This window comes from Pongo abelii, chromosome 8 (genome assembly GCF_028885655.2).
Source record: "Pongo abelii isolate AG06213 chromosome 8, NHGRI_mPonAbe1-v2.0_pri, whole genome shotgun sequence".
NCBI lineage: Eukaryota > Metazoa > Chordata > Mammalia > Primates > Hominidae > Pongo > Pongo abelii.
The window spans coordinates 69,681,214-69,699,242 of NC_071993.2; the positions used below are offsets into that span (position 1 = coordinate 69,681,214).

The following is an 18,029-nucleotide window of genomic DNA, read 5'->3' on the forward strand; positions in this document are numbered from 1 at the left end:
GTGTAAAAGCATTCCTATTTCTCCACAACCTCAACAGCAACTGTTGTTTCCTGACTTTTTAATGATCACCATTCTAACTGGCATGAGATGGTATCTCATTGTGGTTTTGATTTGCATTTCTCTAATGACCAATGATGATGAGCAATTTTTCATGTTTGTTGGTTGCATGTCTTCTTTTGAGAAGCGTCCATTCATATCCTTTGCCCACTTTTTGATGGGGTTGTTATTTTCTTGTAAATTTGTTTAAGTTTCTGTAGATTCTGGATATTAGACCTTTGTCAGATGGATAGATTGCAAAAATTTTCTCCCATTCTGTATGCTGCCTGTTCACTCTGATGATAGTTTCTTTCACTGTGCAGAAGCTCTTTAGTTTAATTAGATCCCATTTGTCAATTTTGGCTTTTGTTGCAATTGCATTGGGTGTTTTAGTCATGAAGTCTTCGCCCATGCCTATGTCCTGAATGGTATTGCCTAGGTTTTCTTCTAGGGTTTCTATGGTTTTAGGTTTTACATTTAAGTCCTTAATCCATCTTGGTTACTTTTTGTATAATGTGTAAGGCAGTGATCCAGTTTCAGTTTTCTGCATATGGCTAGCCAGTTTTCCCAACACCATTTATTAAACAGGGAATCCTTTCCCCATTGCTTGTTTTTGTCAGGTTTGTCAAAGATCAGATGGTTGTAGATGTGTGGTATTATTTCTGAGGCCTCTGTTCTGTTTCATTGGTCTATATATCTGTTTTGGTACCAGTACCATGCTGTTTTGGTTACTGTTGCCTTGTAGTACAGTTTGAAATCAGGTAGCATGATGCCTCCAGCTTTGTTATTTTTGCTTAGAATTGTCTTAGCTACACAGGCTCCTTTTTGTTTCCATATGAAATTTAAAGTTTGTTGTTTTTTTTTTAACTCTGCAAAGAAAGTCAATGGAAGCCTGATGGGAATAGCACTGCATCTATACATTACTTTGGGCAATATGGCCATTTTCACAATATTGATTCTTCCTATCCATGAACATTGAATTTTTTTTCCATTTGTTTGTGTCCTCTCTTATTTCCTTGGGCAGTGGTTTCTGGTTTTCCTTGAAGAGGTCCTTCACATCCCTTATAAGTTGTATTCCTAGGTATTTTATTCTCTTGTAGCAACTGTGAATGGGAGTTCACTCATGATTTGGCTCTCTGCTTGTCTATTATTGATGTATAGAAACGCTTGTGATTTTTGCATATTGATTTTGTATCCTGAGACTGCTGAAGCTGTTTATCAGCTTAAGGAGGTTTTGGGCTGAGACGATGGGGTTTTCTAAATATACAATCATGACATCTGCAAACAGAGACAATCTGACTTCCTCTATTCCTATTTAAATACCCCTTTATTTCTTTCTCTTGTCAGATTGCTCTAGTCAGAACTTCCAAAACTATGTTGAATAGGAGTGGTGAGAGAGGGCGTCCTTGTCTGTGCTGGTTTTCAAAGGGAATGCTTCCAGCTTTTGCCTGTTCAGTATGATATTGGCTATGGATTTGTCATAAATAGCCCTTATATTTTGAGCTATGTTCCATCAATACCTAGTTTTTTGAGAGTTTTTAGCATGAAGGGATGTTTAATTTTATCAAAGGACTTCTCTGCATCTATTGAGATAATCATATGGTTTTTGTCATTGGTTCTGTTTATGTAATAGATTACGTTTACTGATTTGCATATGTTGAACCAGCCTTATCATGTCAAGCCGACTTGATTGTGGTGGATAGGCTTTTTGATGTGTCACTGGATTCGTTTGCCAGCATTTTATTGAGGATTTTCACATGGATGTTCATCAGGGATATTGGCCTGAAATTTTCTTTTTTTGTTGTGTCTCTGTCAAGTTTTGGAATCAGGATGATGCTGGCTTCATAAAATGAGTTAGGGAGGAATCCCTCTTTTTCAATTGTTTGGAATAGTATCAGAAGGAATGGTACCAGCTCCTCTTTGAACCTCTGGTAGAATTCGGTTGTGAATCTGTATGGTCCTGGGCTTTTTTTGGTTGGTAGACTATTAATTACTGCCTCAATTTCAGAACTTGTTATTGGTCTATTCAGGGATTCGACTTCTTCCTGGATTAGTCTTGGGAGAGTGTATGTGTCCAGGAATGTATCCATATCTTCTAGATTTTCTGGTTTATTTGCATAGAGGTGTTTATAGTATTCTCCGTTGGTAGTTTGTATTTCTCTGAGAATAGTGGTGATATCCACTTTATAATTTTTTATTGTGTCTATTTGATTCTTCTCTCTTTTCTTATTTAATAGTCTAGCTAGTAGTCTATCTATTTGGTTAATCTTTTCAAAAAATCACCTCCTGGATTCACTGATTTTTTTCAAGGGTTTTTCATGTCTCTACCTCCTTCAGTTCTGCTGTGATCTTAGTTATTTCTTGTCTTCTGCTAGCTTTTGAATTTGTTTGCTGTTGTTTCTCTAGTCCTTTTAATTGTGATGTTGGGTTTGATTTCAGATCTTTCCAGCTGTCTGAAGTGGGCACTTAGTGCTATAAATTTCCCTCTTAACACTGCTTTTGGTGTGTCCTAGATTCTGGTATGTTTTCTCTTTGTTCTCATTGGTTTCAAATAACTTCTTTATTTCTGCCTTAATTTCATTATTTACCCAATATTCATTCAGGAGCAGGTTGTTCAATTTCCATGTAGTTGGGTGGTTTTGAGTGAGTTTCTTAATCCTAAGTCCTAATTTGATTGCACTGTGGTCTGAGAGACTGTTTGTTATGATTTCCATTCTTTTGCATTTGCTGAGGAGTGTTTTACTTTGAATTATGTGGTTGATTTGAGAATAAGTGCCATGTGGTGCTGAGAAGAATGTATATTCTGTTGATTTGGGGTAGACAGTTCTGTAGCAACCCCATGTCCATTAGGTCCGCTTGGTCCAGAGCTTAGTTCAAGTCCTGAATAACCTTGTTAATTTTCTGTCTCATTGATCTCATATTGACAGTGGGGTGTTAAAGTCTCCCACTATTATTGTGTGGAAGTCTACGTATCTTTGTAGGTCTCTGAGAACTTGTTTTATGAATCTGGGTGCTCCTGTAGTGGGTGCATATATATTTACAATAGCTCTTCTTGTTGCATTGATCCCTTTACCATTATGTAATGCCCTTCTTTGTCTTTTTTGATCTTTGTTAGTTTAAAGCCTGTTTTATCAGAGACTAGAAGTGCAACCCCTGCTTTTTTTTTGCTTTCCATTTGCTTGACAAACATTCCTCCATCCCTTTATTTTGAGCCTATGTGTGTCTTTGCAAGTGAGATGGGTCTCCTGAATACAGCACACCGATGGATCTTGACCCTTTATCCAATTTGCCAGTTTGTGTCTTTTAATTGGGGCATTTAGGCCATGTACAGCTAAGGTTAATATTATTATATATGAATTTGATCCTGTCATCATGATGTTAGCAGGTTATTTTACACATTAGTTGAAGCAGTTTCTTCATAGTGTCATTGGTCTTTATATTTTGGTGTGTTTGTGCAGTGGCTAGTACCACTTTTTCCTTTCCACATTTAGTGCTTCCTTCAGGAGCTCTTGTAAGGCAGGCCTGGTGGTGACAAAATCCCTCAGCATTTCCTTCTCTGAAAAGGATTTTATTTCTCCTTAGCTTATGAAGCTTAGTTTGGCTGGGTATGAAATTCTGGGTTGAAAATTCTTTTCTTTAAGAATGTTGAATAATGGCCCCCACTCTCTTCTGGCTTGTAGGGTTTCTGCAGAGAGATCTGCTATTGGTCTGATGGGCTTCCTTTTGTAGCTAACCTGACCTTTCTCTACGGCTGCCCTTAACATTTTTCCCTTCATTTCAACCTTGGAGAATCTGATGATTAGGTGTCTTGGGGTTGCTCTTCTTGAGGAGTATCTTTGCAGTGTTCTCCATATTTCCCAAATTTGAGTGTTGGCCTGTCTTGCTAGGTTGGGGAAGTTCTCCTGGATAATATCCTGAAGTGTGTTTTCCAACTTGGTTCCATTCTCCCTGTCACTTTCAGGTACACCAATCAATCATAGGTTTGGTCTTTTCACATAGTCTCATATGTCTTGGAGGTTTTGTTCATTCCATTTAATTTTTTTTTTCTCTAATCTTGTCTTCATGCCTTATTTCAATAAGTTGATATTAAATCTCTGATAGCCTTTCTTCTGCTTGATCGATTTGGCTATTGATATTTGTGTATGCTTCATGAAGTGCTCGTGCTGTGTTTTTCAGCTCCATCAGGTCATTTATGTTCCTCTTTAAACTGGTTATTCTAGTTAGCAGTTCCTATAACCTTCTATTAAGGTTCTTAGCTTCCTTGCACTGGGTTAGAACATGGTTCTTCAGCTCAGAGGAGAATCTGACGATTAGGTGTCTTGGGGTTGCTCCATCCAGTTTTGTGCCCTTGCTGGAGAGGAGCTGCAATTATTTGGAGGCAAAGAGGCATTCTGGTTTTTGGAATTGTCACCGTTTTTGCGCTGGTTTTTCCTCATCATCATGGATTTATCTACCTTTGATCTTTGAGGCTGATGACCTTTGGATGGGGTTTTTGTGTGGGGGTCCTTTTTGTTGATGTCGAGGTTGTTGCTTTCTGTTTGCTAGTTTTTCTTCTAACAGTCAGGCACCTCTTCTGCAGGTCTGCTGCAGTTTGCTGTAAGTCCACTCCAGACCCTGTTTGCCTGGGTATCACCAATGGAGGCTGCAGAACAGCAAAGATTGCTGCCTGGTCCTTCCTCTAGAAGCTTCGTCCCAGAGGGTCACCAGCCTGATGTCAGCCAGAGCTCTCCTGTTTGAGGTGTCTGTTGGCCCCTGTTGGCAGTTCTCTCCCAGTGAGAAGGCACGGAGTCTCCTCAACCCACTTGAGGAGGCAGTCTGCCCCTAAGCAGAGCTCAAGCACTGTGCTGGGAGAATCCTCCTTGTCAGTATCAGCTGTTCTCTTCAGAGCCACCAGGCAGGAAAGATTACGTCCTCTGAAGCTGCGCCCACAGCCACCCCTTCCCTCAGGTGCTCTGTCCCAGGGAGATGGGAGTTTTATCCATAAGCCCCTGACTAGGTCTGCCACCTTTCTTTCACAAATGCCCTGTGCAGTGAGGAGGAATCTAGACAGGGAGTCTGGCCACAGCTGCTTTGCTGCACTGTGGTGAATTCCACCTGGTTCAAACCTCCCCACCACCTTAGTACTGTCAGGGAAAAACCACCTACTCAAGCCTCAGTAATTGCAGATGCCCCTCCCCCTACCAAGCCCGATGGTCCCAGGTCAATTTCCGACTGTTGTGCTGGCAGTGAGAATGTTAAGCCAGTGGTTCTTAGCTTACTGGGCTCCGTGGGAGTGGGACCCTCTAAGCAAGACCACTTGGCTCCCTGGCTTCAGCCCCCTTTCCGGGGGAGTTAACAGTTCTGTCTCGCTGGGGTTCTGGGTGCCACTGGGGTACGAAAAAAAACTCCTGCAACTAGCTAAGTGTCCGCCTAAACAGCCGCCCAGTTTTGTGCTTGAAACCCAAGGCCCTGGTAGTGTAGGCACATGATGGAATCTCCTGATCTGTGGATTGCAAAAACCATAGGAAAGCATGGTATCTGGGACAGATAGCACAGTCCCTCATGGCTTCCCTTGGCTGGGGGAAGGAGGTCTCCCGGTTCCTTGCACCTCCCAGGTAAGGTGATGCCCCACCCTGCTTCTGCTCACCCTCTGTGGGCTGCAACCACTGCCTAATTAGTCCCAATGAGATGAACTGGGTACCTTAGTTGGAAATGCAGAAATCACCCACCTTCTGTGTTGGTCTTGCTGGGAGCTGCAGACTGGAGCTCTTCCTATTCGGCCATCTTTTTTTTTTTTTTTTTTTTTTTGAGACAGAGTGTCACTCTGTCGCCCAGGCTGGAGTGCAGTGGTGTGATCTCTGCTCATTGCAAGCTCCACCTCCCGGGTTCACACCATTCTCCTGCCTCAGCCTCCCGAGTAGCTGGGACTACAGGTGCCCACCATGCCCGGCTAATTTTTTGTAGTTTTAGTAGAGACAGGGTTTCACCGTGTTAGCCAGGATGGTCTCGATCTCCTGACCTCATGATCCACCTGCCTCAGCCTCCCAAAGCACTGCTGGAATTACAGGCTCAGCCATCTTAAGTATCGAAAATAAATGGTTTTTCTCTTCACCAGTTGTCTTTACTTTGTGAGGCTCCTGACTCCACTGCTTCTCTTCTTCAATTCACTCCTGTTATGGAACTGTCGTGGCACTCTAAAGTCTTGTGTCCTTACTAGCCAGCTTCAGGGCTAAAACAGCCTTTAAGTGCAAGGGGAAAAAAAACCTCAGGTATTTCCCAAATCGGTGGCTGCAGAGCTACTCGATCCTTACTGTAAACTGAACATTTCAAAAACAAGATTGCTTTTTTACATTATGAAACCCTTTCAATCTTGCATTTAATTGATACTAGTGTTGTCTTTCTGGTTTTAAAATTTATAGAAAAAAATCAAAATATAAGAAATGTAACTCAAACGTCCAACTGTTAAAACTGAAAATATGAAAATTTAGATTAGCTTACATAATTACAAGCTAATTAATTAATTACAAAGGATGAGGCCTACCTACATTGCAAGTATACTGTACTATAAGTGTAAAACCCTGATCGATATAGCCATTCTATCAATAATATTAAAATTCAGTGTTCACTGAAGCAAAGTCACTTTTTTTGGTGATGATATGTACCATGGCATTGGGAAGAAAAAAAAAACATGAACTTTGGATTCATTAAAAAACAGAAATTTTGGCCAGGTGCAGTGGCTCATACTTGTACTTCCAGCACTTTAGGAGGCTGAGTCAGGTAGATCACCTGAGGTCAGGAGTTCGAGACCAGCTTGCCCAACAGGGCAAAACCCCATCTGTACTAAAAATACAAAATTAGCCAGGTCATGGCATGCACCTGCAGTCCCAGTTACTCAGGGGGCTGAGGCACAAGAATTGTTTGAACCTGGGAGGTAGAGGTTGCAGTGAGCCAATATCACGCCATTGCACTTCAGCCTGGGCAACAGAGACAGACTGTGTCTCAAAAAAAAAAAAAAAAAAAAAAAAAAACACACAACAACAAAAAAAAACCCAGAAATTTTAAATGCAACGAAATGTAAGCTCATTCAAATGTTTTTCTCAAAAGCCATGAAAAACAAACTACTCTAAACTATAAACTAGAACATATTTTATGAAATAGTCTATTGATTCCACTCAAATAATGGGACTATACTTTCACATTTTCGTATCATTAGTTCTAATAATTATACATAAAAGACAGTTATGTGGGTCAACAGGAGACACACTGTAGATAGAAAATTACTAACAGATTGAAAGTACAAGGGTGGAAAAATATATCATGCAGGCTGGATGTGGTGACTCACACCTGTAAACCTTTGAGAGGCCAAGGCAGGGGTTTCACTTTGAGCCAGGAGTTCAAGACCAGCCTGGACAATACAGTGAGACCTTGTCTCTACAAAAAATTTAAAAATTAGCCAAGCATGATGGTATGCACCTGTAATCCCAGCTACTCAGGAGACTAAGGTGGGAGGATCACTTAAGCCTGGGAGTCAGAGGTTCCAGTGAGTGGCAACCTCTGCTTGCCAGTGCACTCCAGCCTGGGCAACAAAGCAAGACCCTGTCTGAAAAAAAAAAAAAAAAAGATATATGATGCAAACAACACCCACAAGAAAGACAAAGTGGCTATATTAATGTCAGAAAGAATAGCCATTAAACAAATTAGATTATTTATTAGATGAAATGGACAAATACTTAGAAAGGCACAAATGACTAAAAAAAATTCAAGAAAAAATAGGTAACTTGAACAGACCTATATAAAAGAGATTAAATTAGTAATCAAGAAACTACCCACGTGCTCGCTTCGGCAGCACATATACTAAAATTGGAACGATACAGAGAAGATTAGCATGGCCCCTGAGCAAGGATGACACGCAAATTCGTGAAGCGTTCCATATTTTTAGAGGTACAAGGAGGAACTGGTACCATTCCTTCTGAAACTATTTCAATCAATAGAAAAAGAGGGAATCCTCCCTAACTCATTTTATGAGGCCAGTATCATCCTGATACCAAAGCCGGGCACAGACACAACCAAAAAAGAGAATTTTAGACCAATATCCTTGATGAACATTGAAGCAAAAATCCTCAATAAAATACTGGCAAACAGAATACGGCAGCACATCAAAAAGCTTATTCACCATGATCAAGTGGGCTTCATCCCTGGGATGCAAGGCTGGTTCAATATACGCAAATCAATACATGTAATCCAGCATATAAACAGAACCAAAGACAAAAACCACATGATTATCTCAATAGATGCAGAAAAGGCCTTTGACAAAATTCAACAACCCTTCATGCTAAAAACTCTCAATAAATTAGGTATTGATGAGACGTATCTCAAAATAATAAGAGCTATCTATGACAAACCCACAGCCAATATCATACTCAATGGGCAAAAACTGGAAGCATTCCCTTTGAAAACTGGCACAAGACAGGGATGCCCTCTCTCACCACTTCTATTCAACATAGTGTTGGAAGTTCTGGCCAGGGCAATTAGACAAGAGAAGGAAATCAAGGGTATTCAGTTAGGAAAAGAGGAACTCAAATTGTCCCTATTTGCAGATGATATGATTGTATATCTAGAAAACCCCATTGTCTCAGCCCAAAATCTCCTTAAGCTGATAAGCAACTTCAGCAAAGTCTCAGGATACAAAATCAATGTACAAAAATCACAAGCATTCTTATACACCAATAACACACAAACAGAGAGCCAAATCATGAGTGAACTCCCATTCACAATTGCTTCAAAGAGAATAAAATACCTAGAAATCCAACTTACAAGCCACATGAAGGACCTCTTCAAGGAGAACTACAAACCACTCAAGAAAATAAAAGAGGATACAAACAAATGGAAGAACATTCCATGCTCATGGGTAGGAAGAATCAATATTGTGAAAATGGCCATACTGCCCAAGGTAATTTACAGATTCAATGCCATCCCCATCAAGCTACCAATGACTTTCTTCACAGAATTGGAAAAAACTACTTTAAAGTTCATATGGAACCAAAAAAGAGCCTGCATCGCTAAGTCAATCCTAAGCCAAAAGAACAAAGCTGGAGGCATCACACTACCTGACTTTAAACTATACTACAAGGCTACAGTAACCAAAACAGCATGGTACTGGTACCAAAACAGAGATATAGATCAATGGAACAGAACAGAGCCCTCAGAAATAATGCCACATATCTACAACTATCTGATCTTTGACAAACCTGAGAAAAACAAGAAATGGGGAAAGGATTCCCTATTTAATAAATGGTGCTGGGAAAACTGGCTAGCCATATGGAGAAAGCTGAAACTGGATCCCTTCCTTACACCTTATACAAAAATCAATTCAAGATGGATTAAAGACTTAAACGTTAGACCTAAAACCATAAAAACCCTAGAAGAAAACCTAGGCATTACCATTCAGGACATAGGCATGGGCAAGGACTTCATGTCTAAAACACCAAAAGCAATGGCAACCAAAGCCAAAATTGATAAATGGGATCTAATTAAACTAAAGAGCTTCTGCACAGCAAAAGAAACTACCATCAGAGTGAACAGGCAACCTACAAAATGGGAGAAAATTTTCGCAACCTACTCATCTGACAAAGGGCTAATATCCAGAATCTACAATGAACTCCAACAAATTTACAAGAAAAAAGCAAACAACCCCATCAAAAAGTGGGCAAAGGACATGAACAGACACTTCTCAAAAGAAGACATTTATGCAGCCAAAAAACACATGAAAAAATGCTCACCATCACTGGCCATCAGAGAAATGCAAATCAAAACCACAATGAGATACCATCTCACACCAGTTAGAATGGCGATCATTAAAAAGTCAGGAAACAACAGGTGCTGGAGAGGATGTGGAGAAATAGGAACACTTTTACACTGTTGGTGGCACTGTAAACTAGTTCAACCACTGTGGAAGTCAGTGTGGCGATTCCTCAGGGATCTAGAACCAGAAATTCCATTCGATCCAGCCATCCCATTACTGGGTATATACCCAAAGGACTATAAATCATGCTGCTATAAAGACACATGCACACGTATGTTTATTGCAGCATTATTCACAATAGCAAAGACTTGGAACCAACCCAAATGTCCAACAATGATAGACTGGATTAAGAAAATGTGGCACATATACACCATGGAATACTATGCAGCCATAAAAAATGATGAGTTCATGTCCTTTGTAGGGACATGGATGAAATTGGAAATCATCATTCTCAGTAAACTATCGCAAGAACAAAAAACCAAACACCGCATGTTCTCACTCATAGGTGGGAATTGAACAATGAGAACACATGGACACAGGAAGGGGAACATCACACTTCGGGGACTGTTGTGGGGTGGGGGGAGGGGTGAGGGATAGCATTGGGAGATATACCTAATGCTAGATGACGAGTTGGTGGGTGCAGCGCACCAGCATGGCACATGTATACATATGTAACTTACCTGCACATTGCGCATATGTACCATAAAACCTAAAGTATAATAATAATAATAATAATAATAATAAATGTGAATTCCAAAAAGCTAAAAAAAAAAAAAAAAAAGAAACTACCCACAAAGAAAAGCCTAGCCCCGAATGGCTTCGCTATTGAATTCTAATGAACGTTTAAAGAATTAGATAAAGCAGCTGCAATGCTTGCCCTTAACCTGATCCTCCATCCTCAGACTCGACTGACAGTGTAGGCTTCCAGCCTTGTACTGATGTCAGATGTGAGAGCCTGTGCTTAGGTAAGAAATCACGTCTCACTGAAGACATTCAAACAAAGGTTGGAACACTACTTTACCAGAACAGAAAGGAAACTCATGCATCAGAAAAGGTGACTAATAAATGTACCAAAAGAATATGGGTGCACAAATACCAGAATCTGATCAGATTCAGTTGAAGGAATTTCTTGGGACTGACAATAAACTTACAGAAATCTGCTTTTTGGACTGTGTTAAGACTGCACAAGAGATGTAAAACCTGAAGAGACCAGCCTGTTCAGAACACTTTATGGAAATATTTTTAAATGACAAAAAGAATATCCATGAGACTTCAGGAATGTAATATTCAGCAGAATGAAGCTCTGGCAGCCAAAGCAGGACTCCTTGGCCAACCATGATAGACAAGTCCTAGATTGCCAACAGCTGCTGCACTGGAAATGAGTATGCATCTGATACAATCTCCTGAAAGCAGTGCCACCTTGTTAAGCCATCTGTCATGAGTTTTTGGCAAATGGAAACCACTGGAGAAACCCGTGGTTATTCCCATTTACTGGGAATAATCAGAATAGAAGGTCTTATTGTTCAATGAAATAATAAGGTGCAACATTTGTTGAGGCCTTAAGATTCAGCAGCATAGTCACTTGATTAGAAAAATAAGCAATTGCTGCTTCTTTTAAAAAAATTAATACCAATTCTCCACAAACTCTTCCAAAAATTAGAAGAGGGAAGACATCTCCCAATTCATGTTATGAGGCCAGTATTACTATGATACTCTAAAATCAGACAAAGTCACAAGAAAATAAAACTACAGACCAATACTCATATGAGAATGATGCAAAAATCCTCAACAAAATACTAGCAAAACAAATCCAGCAACACTTAAAAATTATATATAACATAATCAAGTGGAGTTTGTCTCAGGAATGCAAGGTTGGTTTAAGATCTAAAAATCAATTAATTCAATGCATCATATCAATAGAATAGAAAACAAAATTACATGCTCATCTCAACGGACATAGAAAAAGCATCTGGCAGCCAGGCATGGTGGCTCACGCCTGTAATCTCACACTTTGGGAGGCCAAGGCGGGTGGATCACAAGAGGTCAGGAATTCGAGACCAGCCTGGCCAACATGGTGAAACCCCGTCTCTACTAAAAATACGAAAATAAGTTAGGCGTGGTGCTGGGCACCTTAAATCCCAGCTACTCAAGAGGCTGAGGCAGGAGAACTGCTTGAACCTGGGAGGCAGAGGTTGCAGTGAGCCAAAATCATGCCATTGCACGCTAACTTGGGCAACAAGAGCGAAACTCCATCTCAAAAAACAAACAAACAAAAAAGCATTTGGCAAAATCCACTACAATTGACTCTTGAACAACACTGGTTTGAACTTCACAAATCCATTTACACCAGTATTTTCTTCCACTTCTGCCACCCTTAAGACAGCAAAACCAATTCCTCCTCTGCCTCCTCAGCCAACCCAACATGAAGACAATGATGACTTTTCTCATGAAACATTTCCACTTAATAAATAGTACATACATTTTCTCTCATGATTTTCTTAATAATGTATTCTTTATATGATACATATATAAAATATGTGGTAATTGACTTTATGTTACTGGTAAGGCTTCTGGTTAACAGTAGGCTATTAATTGACAAGTTTTGGGAGAATCAAAAGTTATACATGGATTTTAGACTATGCAGTGGCTCAGCACCCACAATCGCCATGTTGTGCAAGGGTCAACTGTACTGTTTCAAGATAAAAACACTAAAAAAAACTAGAAATAGAAGGTAACTTCCTCAATCTGATAAAGGGCATCTAAGAAAACTGCAGAGAAACATCAAACTTAGTGGTGAATGATTAGATATTTTCCCCCTATATGAGAAACAAGACTAGGGGCATCTCTTCTTGCCACTTCTGTTCACTGTTACACTACAAGTACTAGTCACAGCAATTAAGGAAGGGGAAAAAAAGTTAAAGGCTTCCAAATTAGAAAGAAAGAAGGAAACGAAACTATATTCACAGATGACATGGTTTTGTTTATAGAAAATCATAAAGAACCCACTAAAAAATATTAGAGCTAAATAAGTTCAGAAAGGCTGTAGGATACAAGATCAATATTAAAACACACACACACACACACACACAACTGGGCTAGGCACAGCGGCTCATGCCTATAATCCCAAAATTTGGGAGGCTAAGGCCAGAGGATTGCTTGAGCCCAAGAGTTCGAGACCAGCCTGGGCAACATGGCAAGACTCTGTCTCTACAAAAAAAATTAAAAATTAGTCAGGCATGGTGGTGCATGTCTGGTGGTCTCAGCTACTTGGGAGGCTGAGGCAGGAGAATCAGGTGGGCCCAGGAGGTTGTGGCTGCAGTGAGCAATGTTTGTGCCACTGCACTTCAGCCTGGGCAACAGAGCATGAGCCTGTCTCAAAAACAAAACAACAAAAATCACACACAATTGTATCTCTAAGCCATCTGCAATGAATAATCTGAACATAAAATTAAGAAAAGAATTCCACTTACAATAGCATCAAAAAGAAAATAATATTTGGGAATAAATTTTCTCTACAGTGTAAAATTTATACTCTGAAAACTACAAAACATTGTTGCAACAAATTAAAGATGATCCAAATAAATGGAAAAACATCTCACATTCATGGAAAATTTTATTAAGATTGGCAATATTACCTATTATGGATGTAGAGATTCAACGCAATCCCTATCAGAATCCAAGCTATACTCATTGTGTAAACTGACAAACTGACTCTAAAATTCACTTGGAATTGCAATGGACCCAAAATAGTCAAGGAGGGAGAATTGAGTGGGTGATAGCTAATGTATATGGGCTCTTTTTGAGGTGATAAAAATGCTCTAAATTTGATTTATCTCAATAAAGATTTTTTTTTCATGCTACTTAGCATGAAAACGAAGAACAATTTAATTTCCTTATGGGAAAAAGGACTCACAGAAAGGTACCAAGAAGTGATATCATTTGTGCTAAGTATATGTTTTACTATTCTCTAAGTCTTTAAAAATTTGAAAATACACACATAGCAATAATTAACCAGAATAGTACAAATTTGAGCATGCTGGTTTTGAATTACATATTGCTGTACTAATGATGTTCATAAATGAATTGTCAAGACAATTTTCAATACCATGGCAGCCAAATAAATAAATACACAAAACACCAAGAACAGGGATTTATATTATATAAGCAAGTACATGAAATGGAAAACTACCATGAGAGCCAACATACACTGGATTTAGGATTAAGGAGTGTAAATATATTAGAAATCTTTGAAGAAGTTAAGAAGGACAGCAAAAGACAACAAAAACAGACAGCAAGAAGTAAGTTAATGATTGCAAAAATCCTTTTTTTTTTTTTTTTTTTTTTTTTGAGATGGAGTCTCGCTCTTGTTGTCCAGGCTGCAGTGCAGTGGCACAATCTCGGCTCACTGCAACTTCCACCTTCCCAGGTTCAAGCGATTCTCCTGTCTCAGCCTCCCGAGTAGCTAGGATTACAGGCACCCACCAACACACCCAGCTAATTTTTTTTTTTTTTGCATTTTTAATAGAGACAGGGTTTCACCATGTTGGCCAGGCTGGTCTCAAACTCCTGACCTCATAATCCACCTGCCTGGGCCTCCCTAAGTGCTGGGATTACAGGAGTAAGCCACCGCACAGATATACTATGGCAAGTGTAAGAAACCTTAGTATAAACATTGTAAAAATGCAAGTCTAAATGTGAAGGAAACAAATCTAGAGCATCACTTTGAATATACTTATTATAGTATACTATCAAGGAGAAGAAAAATAACTTTAACTTTGAATGTTAACTATAGCACAATGAAATGAGAACAAGTGTTCTTCAATCAAGCTAATAAGATTTCACTCTAAGTTTCTGACATAAAGGATAATGATAGATGTCTAATGAATAGAGTTAATATTGAAATCATTAAGAAGTATTTTCATATTTTATGAAGTTTTTAAAAAAGTATTTCAGAGACAATGTTCCAATAACATTCTACATATTGTACTACTCCTGATATAAATGTACTTTGCAAATGGGCAGTAAATTTGCCAGCCATTTTAATCTTTCAAAATTAAGTATTTAAAATTGGTAATACGCAGCATGCTACATAGATAACTAAAACAGTAAAAAAAAGTACACTGAGTGAAAAACAAGTCTCTCACAAACAGCAATTCCTCAGTTTTCCTCCACTGGTTTCCAGTTTCATATGTGTTCTTACTGAATTTCTATTTATGTTATTTCTCAACTCTATTCTGATGCCCAGATCTCTCAATATATAAACACATAATATATATACACTGAAATATACACTGAATTTTCCAAAACAGTCTAGGTTTCTATTCTTTTCAATCAAAGCAAATGCTATGTATGGCTTCATTTTAATTTCTACTTGCTTACAAGTTTCAATAGTAATATTCAGAGTTGTCAAATTAGGAAGCAAGATATATCACCTGAAACCTGGTTTAGACAACATTTAAAAAATTAAAAGTCATCAGGTATATAAATGAAGATTGTCATACTACTCAAAAATTATATGGGAATATAAGGAAACAACTGACTTTTTCTCATACAAACAATACTAAATGCAGACACACAATGAAACAATAAACACAGTACTTTAGATTTTTAACTGGAATTTCACACCTTTTCCTTACCCCTACACCCAAAATACTACTTTTCTGATCAGAGTTGAATACTAAAATTAAACAAATGTAAATTAATATGCTATTTTAATATCAAACTAAAACCAATTTATAGTAATAGAATATGTTAATATTAACTCAAACAGTTTAAATTCCCTCCTATATACATGAATTCCCTTCAAAATGGAAGGGAATTTCATCATCTGGTTTAAAAATAACAATGAAATAAAGAGCAGCACAGACAAGACTACTTTTGGCCTCTGGCTTCTTTCAATATAGAAGTATTATAAAGAAAAGAGTAAGCCAGTGTTCATATAGTAAAGAAACTTCCACTTTAATAAATCATTTTTTCAGGAAAAGAAGTAGTCTGCAAAATCTGTGAAAGTGATTTATCTTCAGGTGAATAAAATGAACAGCAATTGATCTTGTACCTAGGGAGTGATTCTTCTTCCACCAGTTACAAACATATCTCTGTTAAATATCACTAGAATAGGTTCGGTAATCTCATGTTTTGAATAATTTATTTGCACACTTAAGATTTAGGATTTATTCTAAAGTTTTATGTCCAACACCACAGTTTCAGTTGGGCCATTAACTTGTTCATTATTTCATCACTTTTTGCATCTGTAAAATGAGTCCAGCTTTGTATGGGACCATCACAGAAATGACACCAAACACAGATTTGGTGGGTGAAAGAGGTATGTCAGAGGTAAGATGATCATGAAAAAGGGATATATAAGCTGAGATATGTGAAATGGGCACAAATTGGTAAAGTGAAGGAAAAGAATGTTACACACAGAGGAATCTGTATGTTTATGTCAACAAGATATATGATTACCAAATGTTTCACTTTACAGTAAAGAATTTTGAAGAAACCAAGACTGTCTTCTAATTTAGTGTATAAAGTGGATCATTTTGAAAATAACATCTACTTTACTTATATTGGTTATCCTAGAAATTCTGTGAAGAGGCTAAAAAAGGAATTTAGGCCAGGGCAGTGGCTCACCCCTGTAATCCCAGCACTTTAGAAGGCCAAGGCAGAAGGACTGCTTGAAGCCAGGAGATTGAGACCAGCCTGGGCAACATGGTGAGACTCCCATCTCTACAAAAAATAAAAATAAAAAAATGAGCCAGCCATGGTGGCATGCACCTATAGTCCTAGTGACCTGGGAGGCTGGAAGCAGGAGAATCCCTTGAGCCCAGGTGTTTGAGGCTACAGTGAGCTATGATTGTACCACTGCACTCCAGCCCGGGAAATGGAACAAGACACTGTCTCTTAAAAGAAATTAAAAAAAAAAAAAACCTCCCCAAAGTAGACATTACATGCATTCTTCTTAGTGTGTGTGTACTATTCTATAAAATCTTACCAGCTGTAAAGATTCATGTACTCACCAGCACAATTAAGACACAGAACTATTCCATCACCACATAGAAGCCCTCTCCTGCAACTCCCTTATAGTCATACCTATCCCCTTCTCCCACATTATCTCTAACTCCTGGAATGACAGGTTAATTTTCCAAAACTAATTTTTTTCATTTAAGTAATACTATATAATTGGAATCATACAGTATGTAACATTTTGAGTTTAGCTTTTTTTTTACTTCGTGTGATGCCTTTAAGATCTATGGAAACTGTTGACTGTACCAGTAATTTATTCTTTTACAAAGCTTAGTATTCCATTCGATAGATATATCACAGTTTGTTTATCTATTCACCTGTTGAAGGTTATCTGGATTGTTTCCAGTTTGAGGCAATTACAAATTAAGCTGATGTAAATATTTGTGTAGCAAGTTTTTACATATACATAAATTTCCATTTTTCTATGTTAAATACTCAGGAATATGATTGCTGAGTCATATGGAATATTTATCTTTAATTTTATTAAAAATGCCAAACTGTTTTCCAGAGTGGCTGTGTCATTTTCCTATCAGCAACAGATGAGAAATCCATTCATTCTGTATTCTCACCAGTTTTTACTTTCGCTATCCACATATGTATGCAGCAGTATCTTATAGTTTTAATTTGCACTTCTCTAATGGCTAAGAATATTGAAAATATTTTACATGGCTTACTTGCTATTTTATATATTCATTTTTATCATTTAAGTTTTTGTTGTTGTTGTTATCCTAGAAATTCTGTATAGAGGCTAGAAAAGGAATTTAGGCCAGGGGTAGTGGCTCATGCCTGTAATCCCAGCACTTTAGGAAGCTGAGGCAGGAGGACTGCTTGAAGCCAGGGTCTCGCTCTGTTACCCAGACTGGAGTGTAGTGGTGCAATCATGGCTCATTTAAGATTCTTAAATACATCTGTAGCTCAGCGTGGTGGCAGGTGCCTGTAATCCCAGCTACTCGGGAGGCTAAGGCATGACAATCACTTGAACCCAGGAGGCGGAGGCTGCGGTGAGCCGAGATTGCATCACTGCACTCCAGCCTGGGCTACAAGAGCAAGACTCTGACTCAAAAAAAAAAAAAAAATCATCCGAAGAGGGAATATACAATAATATTTTCAAGTTCAGGGTTAGTAAGCTCTTCTAGCTAATAGTAGGACAACCCAGATTAATATACAAAAAGCTAATGAAGCCAGCTGT

The 18,029-nt window shown here is 38.5% G+C and overlaps 1 protein-coding gene, 1 non-coding gene and 1 pseudogene across 12 annotated transcripts in view; 2 read left to right on the forward strand and 1 right to left on the reverse strand.

Annotated features, from left to right (window-relative positions):
• Positions 1-18,029, reverse strand: part of ADK (adenosine kinase) — a 564,491-nt gene that overhangs the window by 361,889 nt on the left and 184,573 nt on the right. The gene's annotated exons all lie outside the window — the stretch shown is intronic.
• Positions 7,846-7,952, forward strand: LOC112135381 (U6 spliceosomal RNA). The gene has a single exon (XR_002916662.2). It is a non-coding gene; the product is annotated as a U6 spliceosomal RNA (small nuclear RNA).
• LOC112135185 (mitochondrial import inner membrane translocase subunit Tim9-like) lies at positions 10,733-11,156 on the forward strand (annotated as a pseudogene).